Source organism: Mustela nigripes, chromosome 3 (genome assembly GCF_022355385.1).
Source record: "Mustela nigripes isolate SB6536 chromosome 3, MUSNIG.SB6536, whole genome shotgun sequence".
Lineage (NCBI taxonomy): Eukaryota > Metazoa > Chordata > Mammalia > Carnivora > Mustelidae > Mustela > Mustela nigripes.
The window spans coordinates 166,719,716-166,732,304 of NC_081559.1; the positions used below are offsets into that span (position 1 = coordinate 166,719,716).

General features: G+C 34.3%; 1 pseudogene; it reads left to right on the forward strand.

Moving 5' to 3' along the window:
* The first annotated feature begins 9,318 nt into the window (after positions 1–9,318).
* Positions 9,319–10,387, forward strand: LOC132014581 (aldehyde dehydrogenase, mitochondrial-like; annotated as a pseudogene).
* Positions 10,388–12,589: the final 2,202 nt, after the last annotated feature.

Here is a 12,589-nt window from a genome sequence, read left to right on the forward strand (position 1 = left end):
TGTTTACAGTCTGAAAGGTATGAAATGATACCTCATTTAAATTTGCAGTTCTGATTTTTGGTTTGAGCATGTATTCAAGTGTTGAGGCCTATTAAATTACATTTTCTATATTTTGTTTGCTTTTAGTTTTTGCCTCTTCGGTATAGCTATTCTTCCATTGTCTTGTTTGTTTGAAAACTTTCCTTTACAGTCTGGGCCAGAGGTCAGCAAAGTTTGGTATGCAGGCCAAATCTGATATGCTTGCTGCCTGTTCTCATATAGCCAAAAGGCTAAATATGGTTTATTTTTTAAATGATGGGGGGAAACTAAAGAGAAGAATAATATTCAGGGAGTGACACATGAATATGCTATGAAATAGAATTTTAGTGTCCATTAATAAAGTTGTATTGAACATACCTCATTTATTTATTTGTTATATATTGCTGGCTTTATGCTATAATGGCAGAGTTGAGTAGTTCAAACAACGTATGACACCCAAAGCCTAGAATATTTACTAGGTGTTCCTTTGCAGAAAAAATTTTCTGGCCTCTAGTCTGAAAGAAAGTTTCTGATTGATTTCATACACTGTAAATTCAATCTTTCAATCTGTACTCATTAATTTAGACTTTATGCTCTCCAATCAATAACCACTATTTTGATATATCAAATTGGTTTTAAAAATAATTTCTGTCTGCTATTCTGTGCTTTTAAGGTTATGTTTAAAAAGTTCATTTCCTCTTCTATTCACAGATAGTTTCTTACATTATCTATATTTCTGTTTTATTTTTATATATATTTGTTTTATAAAATATGATTCAATCTTTGCTAACTAATGAGCTAAATTTTAATTTTTCTCTATAGTGAATCATTTTCCCAAAACCATCTAATAAACAACCTGTTCTTTGCATTTAGTACATAAATACGTAGTGCCATCTTTCTTATATATTAGGTTTTTATATGTTCACGATCTATCTCCAAACTTTGGTTTTGGAGTCCATTTATTTTTTTATTAGTTACTGTAATAATTGAAAGAGCAAGTGTTGTTCTTTGCTTTTCTGTTATATGTCAATTTAGTTATTTGCACATTTCTATTTTGTTCATGTAAATATCAAATAGGTTTTTTTTTATATTTCAGATGGATTTTTTTTATTCAGTTGAGTAATTGGGAAAAGCTGATATCTTTTTAATTTTTTTTCAAATTCCAGTTTAGTTATCATTGTTATATTAGTTTCAGGTGTGCAATATAGTAATTCTGTAATTCTGTACATTACTCAGTGCTCATCATGGTAAGTGTGCTCTTGAATCCTCTTCACCTATTTCACCTGTCTTCCACCTCCATACTTACCTTCACTACGGTAATCATTACTTTGTTCCTTATAGTTAAGAGTTTATTTTTTTGCTTGTCTCTTTTTTAACTTGTTTGATTATTCTGTTCCTTAAATTCCTCAAATAAGTGAAAGGTATTTGTCTTTCACTGACTTATTTCATTTAACATTATATTCTAGATCTATTCAGGTTGTCTCTAATGTCAAAATTTTATTATTTTTTTAATGGGTAATATTCCATTGTGTGCATGTGTGTGTGTGTGTGTGTGTGTGTGTATTACATCTTCTTTATCTATTCATCTATTGATGGACACTTTGGCTACTTCCATAATTCAGCTATTGTCAGTAAGTCTGCAATAAAAATAGGGGTGCATAAATATTTTCCAATTAGTGTTTTCTTATTCTTGGAGCTATACCCATAGTGGGATTAGTGGTTTATATGGTATTCTATTTTTAATTTGTTCCGGAACTTCCATACTGTTTTCTCCAATGGATCTACCAGTTTGCATTCCCACCAACAGTGCACAGGGATTCCTTTTTCTCCATAGCCTCACCAACACTTGTTTCTTCTGTATTTGATTTTAGCCATTTTGACCATGTGAGATGATATCTCATTGAGATTTCGATTCTGATTTCTCTGATGATTAGTGATATTGAGAATCTTTTCCTGTGCCTCTTGGCCATCTGTATATCTTCTTTGGAGAAATGTCTGTTCATGTCTTCTACCCATTTTTAATTGGATTGCTTGGGTTTTTGTTGTTGTTGTTGTTGTTGTTGTTGTTTTTTGGTGTTGAGTGGTATAAATACTTTTTATATTTTGGATACTATCCCTTTATCAGATATATCATTTGCAAATATCTTCTCTCATTACTAAGGCTGTCTTTTAGTTTGGTTAATGGTTTTCTTCACTTTGCAGAAACTTTATTTTGATGTAGTCCTAGTAGGTTTTTTTGTTCTTGTTTCCCTTGCCTCAGGAGACATATCTAGAAAAACATTGCTATGGCCAATGTCAGAGAAATTACTGCCTGTGCTTTCTTCTAGGATTTCTATGATCTCAGGTTTCACATTTAGGTCTTTAATCCATTTTGAGTTTATTTTTGTGTATGTTGAAAGAAAATGGTCCAGTTCTATTCTTTTACATGTAGCTGTACAATTTTCCCAATGTCATTTGTTAAAAAGGCTTTTTCCCATTGCATATTATTGACTCCTTTGTTGAAGATTAATTGACCATATGGTTGTAGGTTTATTTCTGGGATCTGTATTTGTTCGGTTGATCAACGTATCCTTCCTTCCTATACTCTCCAGTTTTGGTCTCTTTCTCTCACTTAGCCATGGAGATTCTGTTCTGTCAGTCTTCATTTCATTTTCAGAATTATTTATACTGAGGTGGGTGCTACTTTGTTGTACTGAGGATGAGATGAGGTTAGGGTCCTCCTTGCCATCTTTTCTGGAAGTTCTGATATCTTTATAATATTAAATATACTTATCCACAGCACAGACTATATTCCATTTATTCATATAATTATCTACATACATTAGTAAAATGCAATATTTAAAAAATTTGAGTTTTATGTATTTCTCATAAAGATAATTTTCAGGTACCTTAAATTTTTATTGTATTGAAAGGGATACCTCTTTTTATTTTATTTTCTAGTTGATTTTTTAAAAAGATTTTATTTATTTATTTGACAGAGAAAGATCACAGGCAGAGAGGTAGGCAGAGAGAGAGAGAGGAAGGGAAGCAGGATCCCTGCTGAGCAGAGAACCTGATGTGGGGCTCGATCCCGGGACCCTGGGATCATGACCTGAGCCGAAGGCAGAGGAATTAACCCAATGAGCCACCCAGGTGGCCTCTTCTAGTTGATTTTTGCTAGAGAATGTCATTGATTTTTGTATATTCATTTTCTCTGGTAACCTTGCTGAACTGTTATTATTTATTAATGAAGCTGGTTTGTCTAGGTATATGAGAATAATTCTAAGCAACATTTTTGCATTTTCCTTTAGAAGTCTAATACCTTAACTTCACCATCAGTATCATTATTATTGTTATTATACTTTATAGTATCGGCAAAGAGGTCTGATACAATGTTAAAGGACACTATTGTTGGTTGGAATCTTGTTCTTTAAAATGAAGTAACTCTTAAGTTTTCTATTAAGTGTAGTATTTATTATATTATTTGTGTGTGTGTGTGTGTGTGTGTGTGTGTGTGTGTAGATACAAACTTTAATAAGTTAAGGAGATTTCCTTCCATCCTGCTATGTGATTGTTTTTTCCCCTAATAAATGAATCTAGAAATTTTTCAAAGATTTTTCTTTTGTCTTTCTTGAGGCAATCACATTATTTCCCCTGTCTTTATGTGGAAAATTATATTGTCAATTTTTCATGATATGATTCACACACCATTAAATTAGCACTATTAAAGTATACAGTTGGGTGATTTTTAGTATATCCATAAAGGTATCTATTCCAAAACATTTTAATCACCCCCCAAAGGAAATCCTATACCTATTAAGCAGTTATTCCTCATTGCTCCATGTTCCTATTCCCTGTAAACCATCACACTGATTTCTATTCCATGCATTTGCCTGTTCTGTGCAGTTCATATAAATGGAATCATACAATATGTTTTCTCTCATGTCTGACTTCTTTCACTTAGCATAATGTCTCCAAAGTTCATTCATAGTGTAGCATATATCAATATTTCATTATTTTTAAAGCTCACTAGTATTCCATTATATAGATATACCATATTTTATTTATTTATCACTTCAGTATTTGGGATATTTCTGCATTTTGTCTATAATGAATATGTTGCTGTAAACATTTTATACAAGTTTTAATATGGATACACACACACACACACACACACACACACTTTCATTTATCTTAGGTATGTACCTAAAAATGGAATTTCAGAATTATAAGGTAATTCTATATCGAGGTTTTTGAAGAGTTGTCAAACCATTTTTTTTTTCAAACCATTTTTGAAAGCAGCTGCATCTTCTCCATTCCCTCAACAATACATTAGTGTTTTCCACATCTTCACTTATATATTTTTTTAATAGGGACTTTTTATTATAGTCATTCTATTAGGTGTAAAGTGTGACCTCATTGTAGTTTTTGCCTTGCTTTCCCCTAGTAATTATTAACCATTTGTATATCTTTGGAGAAATATCTAGTCAATTTCTTTCCACATATTTTAATCAGGTTATATTTTTGTTATAAAATTGTACAAATTCTTAAATTCTTGCCAATCTTTTTTTCTTTTTTTCTTCTTCCCTAATTGCTCTGGCTATAGTCTCCAGTACAATGTTGAATAAGAGTGACAAGAACAGACATCCTTGACTTGTTCCTAATTTTAGGAGGAAAGCATTCAGTCTTTCATCCATAATATAACAGTTGTGAATTTTTCCCAGATGCCTTTATCTGGTTGAGAATTTTTTTTTTATTCCTAGTTTGTTTAGTGTTTTTATATTAAGGATGTTATATTTTGTCAAATGCCTTTTCTGCATCCATTGAGATGCTCATGTGTTTTTTATTCTTGATAAAATGGTCTATTGCATTGACTGATTTTCATATATTGAACCAACCTTGTATTCCTGGACTGAATCCCACTTGGTCATGGTGTATAATACATTTCATATGTTGTTGGATTTGGTTTCCCAGAATTTATTATGAATTTTTTGTGTCTATATTCACAAGGCATATTGGTCTGTAGTTTAATTTCTCTTAATGTCTGTGTAATGATTTGGGAATCAGGGCCTCATAGAATGATTTGTTAGTCTTCCAGCCCCAAACAAGAAATCCAGACAATGCCAAGTAGAATAAAATAATCCACCCAGCTGACCTAAATAATCCATAGAATCATTACAGATAATAATCACTAAACCCCACTTCTTAAAATACAAAAATTATAGTCTTGCTTCTTTATCTGAGTATATCCAAAACTCCTTTTAAGATCTGCCTTGTATCATGCTTAGCGAAATAAGTCAAGCAGAGAAAGACAACTATCATATGATCTCCCTGATATGAGGAAGTGGTGATGCAACATGGGGGCTTAAGTGGGTAGGAGACGAATAAATGAAACAAGATGGGATTGGGAGGGAGACAAACCATAAGTGACTCTTAATCTCACAAAACAAACTGAGGGTTGGTGGGGGGAGGGGGTTTGGGAGAAGGGGGTGGGATTATGGACATTGGGGAGGGTATGTGCTTTGGTGAGTGCTGTGAAGTGTGTAAACCTGGTGATTCACAGACCTGTACCCCTGGGGATAAAAATATATGTTTATAAAAAAAAAAAAAAAGATCTGCCTTGTGAGCAAGAGTGGAGGGTCTTTTGAAACTCAGGGAGGATAAAGTGTTCTGATGCTCATTAGGGGTGAAGAAGGTCGTCCTTACCTGAAGTTAGCAAAATGTAAAGAGGCTATTTCAAAAGAGGGTACTGAGAAAATACATTTGAAAAGGAGGTAAATATATATATTTGAGAATAAATGGAATCATAGTATTCATTTAGAAAAATAAAGGGATGTATGACAGTGAAGACCTATAAAAGGTTTGTGATGTTTGTTCAAGGAAGTATTACACTGAGAATCATTTTGTTCAGGGCTGCCTGGGTGGCTCAGTCAGTTAAGTGTCTGCCTTTGGCTCAGGTCATGATGTTGGGCTCCCTGCTCAGCAGGAAGTTTGTTTCTCCTTCTCCCTCTGCCTCTCCCTCTGCTTGTGTGCTCACCTCTCTCTCTCTCTCTCTCTCTGCGCCAAATAAATAAAATCTTTTAAAAAATCATTTTGTTCATTCTTTTTTTTTTTAATTTAATTTTTTATTTTTTATAAACATATATTTTTATCCCCAGGGGTACAGGTCTGTGAATCACCAGGTTTACACACTTCACAGCACTCACCAAATCACATACCCTCCCTTTGACTAAATATATGACATAAGGTTTTTGGGGGGATTTTTTTGACTTGTAGATGGGCTGAGTTCCTCATCTTTATAATTGATCATTTTTATAGTAGCCATTTCAAGTGGGTAGAACCAACCATAAAATTATGTGGGGTTTCTTCCCCCTCTATCTGGCTGTTTTCTCAGTATCGTTTTTCCAGTGGGACCCTTGAAGTTCATTGCATCACTGTCGGTAATGGATGGGAGGGTATTTAGAAGATTGAGATTTGTTTGCTCTCTAGGCCATGCATTCTCTAAAGACATATTTGACTGAGCACTGGCACAATGTCTAAGACTGGTCTGGGGAGGAATCATTTATCACAGAGAATGAAAATATTTTGCAATCAACATCTTTATTCCAGCTGATTGTTTATTATCTAGGTGAAATGGGGCAAATTCAATCAGTATTTGTAGGATATCCAAAGCCAGACTGAGTGAGACACAGAATATTTCCTATTAAGAAATACATAATACTTTGACATTTGAATATACTGTCTTTTGTAGAATATTTGAACTTTCAATGTTTTAAGACGTTTAGTAAAAACATAAAGTAAAAATGTGACTTTTTTCAATAGCTGTTCTATTTCAAGAATCCTTTATCTCTTTTTTCAACAGCCCTGATTTTGATGTGTATAAGTGGAAATGTCTTTGAGCTTATCCTACTAGAAGTTTGTTGACTTTTTTGGGATGTGTAAATTAATATTTCTCAAAAATTAGGGAGTATTCAGCCACTATTTTTTCAAATATTATTTTCCCTTTCTCTTTCCTTCTGTTATGTATATGTTGGAATATTTGATGGTATGCCCTAGGTCTCTGAGCCTGTATTCACTATTCATTTTTCTGTTCCTCAGATCTGTTCCTTGAACTACCTTTGAGTTCATAGATTCTTTCTTCCTCCAGCTCAAATTTGCTTTTGAGTCTCTCTGATAAAATTTTCATTGCAGATATTATACTTTTTATTCTATAATTCCACCCACCCTTTTTTTTCCTTCCCTTTTAAGTTGTTTGACCAGTTTGTTGTTTGCCCCAGACTTTATTGGTGTCTCAGGAAGCTAAGAGATTAAACGATTGCTGCTTAATGTCTTTGGCAAGTCACTTAATGGGAAACAAACAAACAAACAAAAAAACAAACTTTGCATTAGGCAAATTTAAGTCAGTTCAAATAAAGACAAGCCATTTTAGTGATGATTTCACGTGAACTGCCAGACAAGTCAAATAATGACACTTATCTGAGCTTTGGAGAAACTCCAACACCTTCCTCTCTCCAGTGACTGATGCTCTTGGTTTCCTTGTGACTGTGGAATTGGTTTTTAAAGTTACCATGGAGCTGGGGAGTGAGGTATGAAAGCAGGCCAAGTTCATATGCCAGAAAGGTAATGTCGTTACTGACATTCAACTTTTTTTTTTTTTTTTGAGGTTTATTTATTTATTTGACAGAGAGAAAAAACACAAGCAGGCAGAATAGCAGATAGAAAGAGAGGGAGAAGAAATCTCCCCACTGAGTAGGGAGCCCAATGCAGGACTCAATCTCAGGACTGTGGGGTCATGACCTGAGCAGAAGGCAGACACTTAACCCACTGAACCACCCAGGTGCCCCAATTCAACTGTTCTTGAATAAATGCTCCCCAGATTGTTTTAGCCTTTAGTTACCTTTTAGGTTCTGAAAAAGTTAATTGGACAATTTTTGCTAGTGTTCTTGTTGTTTTTATGCAGAAGATTTTAAGTGACCTTTGGTTCACAAGTTCCATTGACATCACTCATTCATTGAATGATTTTTTTATACAGAATTCTCCATGGATAATATTAAGTGATTACAATGCATGATTTAAAAAAGTAAAAGACTGTTGAATTTTTTAAAGCTAAATTTTATTTGGTATTTTTGCATCAAAATGCACAAGTGAAATTGTATTTGTTGTTTCGTCTTCTCATTTTGGAATTCTCATTACCTTTTCCTGAGAAATAATCAAACTATCATTAAAAATGATAATATTCACTGTTTAATCATTATGGAACACAGCCAATCAGAATGTAAGCAACTAATACAACTGTGTAAGTAAGAATTAATTGAATATTATCTCTGCCCATTAGTCCACACAGCATTTGTTATTTCCTTGGGCAGCTTCTGTCACTGTTACCTGTGTCTGAAAGATTGGTAGAACTCATCTGTAAAGCCTAGGACTACTGGGGGGCAAGGTGGGGGACAGATGTTGACTGTACTATGTTTATTTAATGTTTCTTATTTGATATTTCTATTCACTTTCAATTAACTTTTGACACTTTATACTTTTAAAGAAATTAAAAGATAATTAATATAAAGTTGTTTATAATGCTCTTTTGTTTTTGCTTTTTTGCCTCAGTCATGACCTTCATAGCTTTTTCCCCTCCTAGTCCACAGTCTAAGCCAGAATCACTCATTATATTTAGCTTTTATGTTTCTTTAGCCTTCTTCAATATGGAATAATTCTTTAGTAATTTCTTTATTATTCATGATATTGGCATTTTGAGGAATTTGGGTCAGTTATTTTGTAGACTGTTTCTCAGTTTTATTTGGTCTAATGTTTATTTATGATTAGATTCAAGGTGTATATTTTTGAAGGAAGTACTACTAATATCATGCCCTTCTAGGAATCATAATCTTTAACACAAATGCTTGAAAATATGTCTTGTGTTCCCAAAACACAAGATTTTAAGGCATTAATTTTCTTATCAATTTATAATTTGTAATCATCAGAGGAGAGATTTTTTTTATCATACTGATTCTTTAAAATGTATTGTGGTGGGTTTTTTTTTGTATTTTTGTAAATGTTTCATATGTACTAAAAAGAATGTATATTACAGGGAATAATAAAAATTCTCAATTTCATTTAAGTGAAATATGTTCCTCTTTCTCACTGAAAGCTTAACATAGGGGAAAGAGGCATGCTTAGTTGTACTATTTCCTTGTTTGTTTCCTCCATCCTTCTCATATTTCTTTCTCTATATCCTCTGACCTTGAATTTGATGGTAGACAAAAGTGGGAGAGGAAGAGGAGAGAGAAAACTTTCATTTGCCAGCTATTATGCACATCTATGTTGATGCCCAGTGGATGTTCAAAGCTGAACTTTTTCAGCTACATCCACCATGAATCTATCAGAGTGTGCAGGCAGATCATTGTGTGGAACTTCCAGTTCCTAATGCAAGCCTGGAAACTGGGCCCAGCCTGGCAATGGGAAAGGTTGTGATGAAGGAAGCTGAGCAGACTCCACTCACCACCCTCTATGTGACCAACCTTATTAAGGAGGCTGGCTTTCCTCCTGGCATGGTCAGTATTATTCCTAGATTTTGGCCCCACAGATGGGGCTACCATCACTTCCCATGAGGATGTGGACAAAGCGGCCTTCACAGGCTCCACTGAGATTGACCACCTAGTCCCTGTTACTGCAGGAAATAGTAACCTCAAGAGAGTGACCCTGGAGGCGGGGCGGTGGGCTGGGCACCAGTATCATCATGTCAGATGCAGACGTGAACTGGGCCATGGAGCAGACCCCCTTTGTCCTTTCCTCAACCAGTGTCAGTGCTACTGTACAGGTTTCCAGATATTTGTACAAGAAGATATTTACACTGAATTTATGAAGCAGAATATGACCCTAGTCAGGTCTTGTATAGTTGGGAACCCTTTGACAACTAGGGATCTCAGGTAGATGAAACTCAGCTTAAGAATGTCCTTGGTTATACAGATCTGGGAAGGAGGAGGAACAGAGCTGCTGTTTGATGGAGGGGTGACTTCTGATTGTGGCTACTTTGCCTAGCCTACCATCACCATTTGGAGATATATAAGACAGCACGACTACTGCCAAGGAGGAGCTCTTTGGGCCAACAATGCAGATCCTGAGGTTCAAGACCATAGAGGAAGTCACTGGGAAAGCCAACAATTCCATGTGTGGCTGCAGCTGTCTTCACCAAGGACTTGGACAAGGCCAATTATCTGTCCCAGACCTTCCATGCTGGCACAGTGTGTGTCAACTGCTATGATGTGTTTGGGGACTGATCACCACTCAGTGGCTAGAAAATGTCCAGAGTGGTCAGAAGCTGGGAGAGTATGGGCTGCAAACATATACTTAAGTGAAAACCATCATGGTCAAAGTGCCTCAGAAGAATTCCTGAAGACCTGTGCCAGCCCCTTCACTTACCCAGTGACAGAGGTAAAGGACATCAAGAGTAAAACCAAGAAAAATTACCCTTGTACACTAAAAGTCTCAAAAGATATTCTCCCACAAAATCTCTTGATTAGGAAAGTCCTAGAATTTGAATAGATAAATGGGGTGGGCGTGGGGCAAAAAGTAGAGAAAGTCTTTTACACTGCAATAGTAATACTAGCTTCCATGCTGATTTTTAAAAACTAGATTCAAATATCTTATCCTGTCCATCTGATATACTTTTGTTACTTGCTTTTATGGGGGAACAAAAAGTTGTTCATATGTGTACTAATAAGTCGGGGCAGCAGCTAGTGCCTTGCTTTGTAATCTGGACTAAAATTCATTAAAAACAATGCTACTATTCCTTTTTGGTTACATAAATAAATAAATAAATAAATAAATGGTTCTTGGAAAACTGATTATCCAAATGTAAAAAATGATAAATTCTTGCCTCATTTTATACACAAAATTCAAATCCAGTCAGTTTAAAGAAAAAATTGCGAAAAGCAAAACTTTTAATTATTAGAAAATGTAGAGGATATCAAGACCTCAGGGAAGGAATACCTTTAATCATGATACTAAGAATCTATTTCATAAAGAAAAGTATTGTTGAATAATTAAAATATCTATGTAAAAAAATAATCGTCAAAGTTGGAGGTAAATCAGTTAAAGGTAGACAGAGATTAAAAAGGTAATTCTTTGAAGAGGGAACCCAAATTAGCAATGTGTATGTTCAATATCATTTGTGGAAAAAATAGAACTTAAAAATAAGATTCTGTCTTATATCTATCATATTGGCAAACATTTGAAACGCCAAGTAATGTTAAATATATTAGTTTGTTAGAGCTGGTATGACAAAATAATTTGCACAACAAATTATTTATTGTTTATTTATTGTTTCACGGGTCTGCAGCCTAGAAGAGTAAGATCAAAATGTTGGCTCCCTCTAGAAGCTGCAATGGATAATCTCTTTGTGCTCGGTTTGTTGGCAATCTTTGGTGTTCCTTGACTTCTGTTATATCACACCAATATCTGTCTGCTTTTATCTTCACATGGCATTATCCCTGTGTCCAAATTTCCCCTTTTGTTAAGGACACCCGTCATGGGATTAAGGACCCCACCCTTATTGAATATGACCTAATTTTATTAATTTTATCTGCAGTGACCCTATTTCCAAATAAGGTCACATTTGAGATATTGATGATAAGGATTTCAATATGGAATTTTCAACATGACTTCATGAATTCTGGAGGAAGATACAATGTAACCCATAACACACCAAGTATTGCCAAGGATATGGAATAATGCAAATTCTCAATCACTATTAATGGAAACATAAATTAGTACTATTGATTTAAAAAGCAATTTGACAATATCTACTAAAAGTAAAAATATGTAACCACAACCCAGACATTTCACCTCTAGGTGTCTGTCCTATGGCCACTACTACACAATGACATAAGATGATGTGTTTAAAGATGCACATAATAGCATTGTTTGAAATGGAGAGAATGGACTGGACAAATCAGCAATTGGAAATGAAAGAACTGGTACTTCATATTTTAACAGGTATAGTGGTCAGAAACAAGAGGTAAGAAAAAGAAAAACTATAGAGTGATTCATATTCTATGGCATATTTAAAAGTATGTACAGTCTATAGCTATCTGCATATATAGAATTAGGTATATAAATCTGGGATGAGAAGTATACCTAACACCTTCAGGATGATGATTTAACTAGGGAAAAGAGGGTCGGGATAGAATTTCAGAGTTCTCAGCTGGGCTGCAACTCTATTTAAAGTTTGGTTTGCTTAAAAACACAATAACCTAAAGAAAATATGGTATAATGTTAATATGTATTGTATTTGGGTTTGGCCACATGAGTTTTCATTATATTCATTTCTTTTTCCAAATGTTTGAAATATTTTACAAGAAAAATATTTTCTAAAATCTCAACAGTATGGAACATGTGCTGGCAATAACAAGATGAAATTTAGGATATGAAATTTAAAAAATCATAACCTTGAATCAACTAGAAACCCTACCAGTTGACTGCATGCATAGTAGAGGAAATAGGAGTTAGAGGGAGAACTTGTTTAAATATGTATGGTTTGATTTAACTATAATTTCATGTATCAATATTACTAAGGCTTGCCAACAAATCTAGTTTG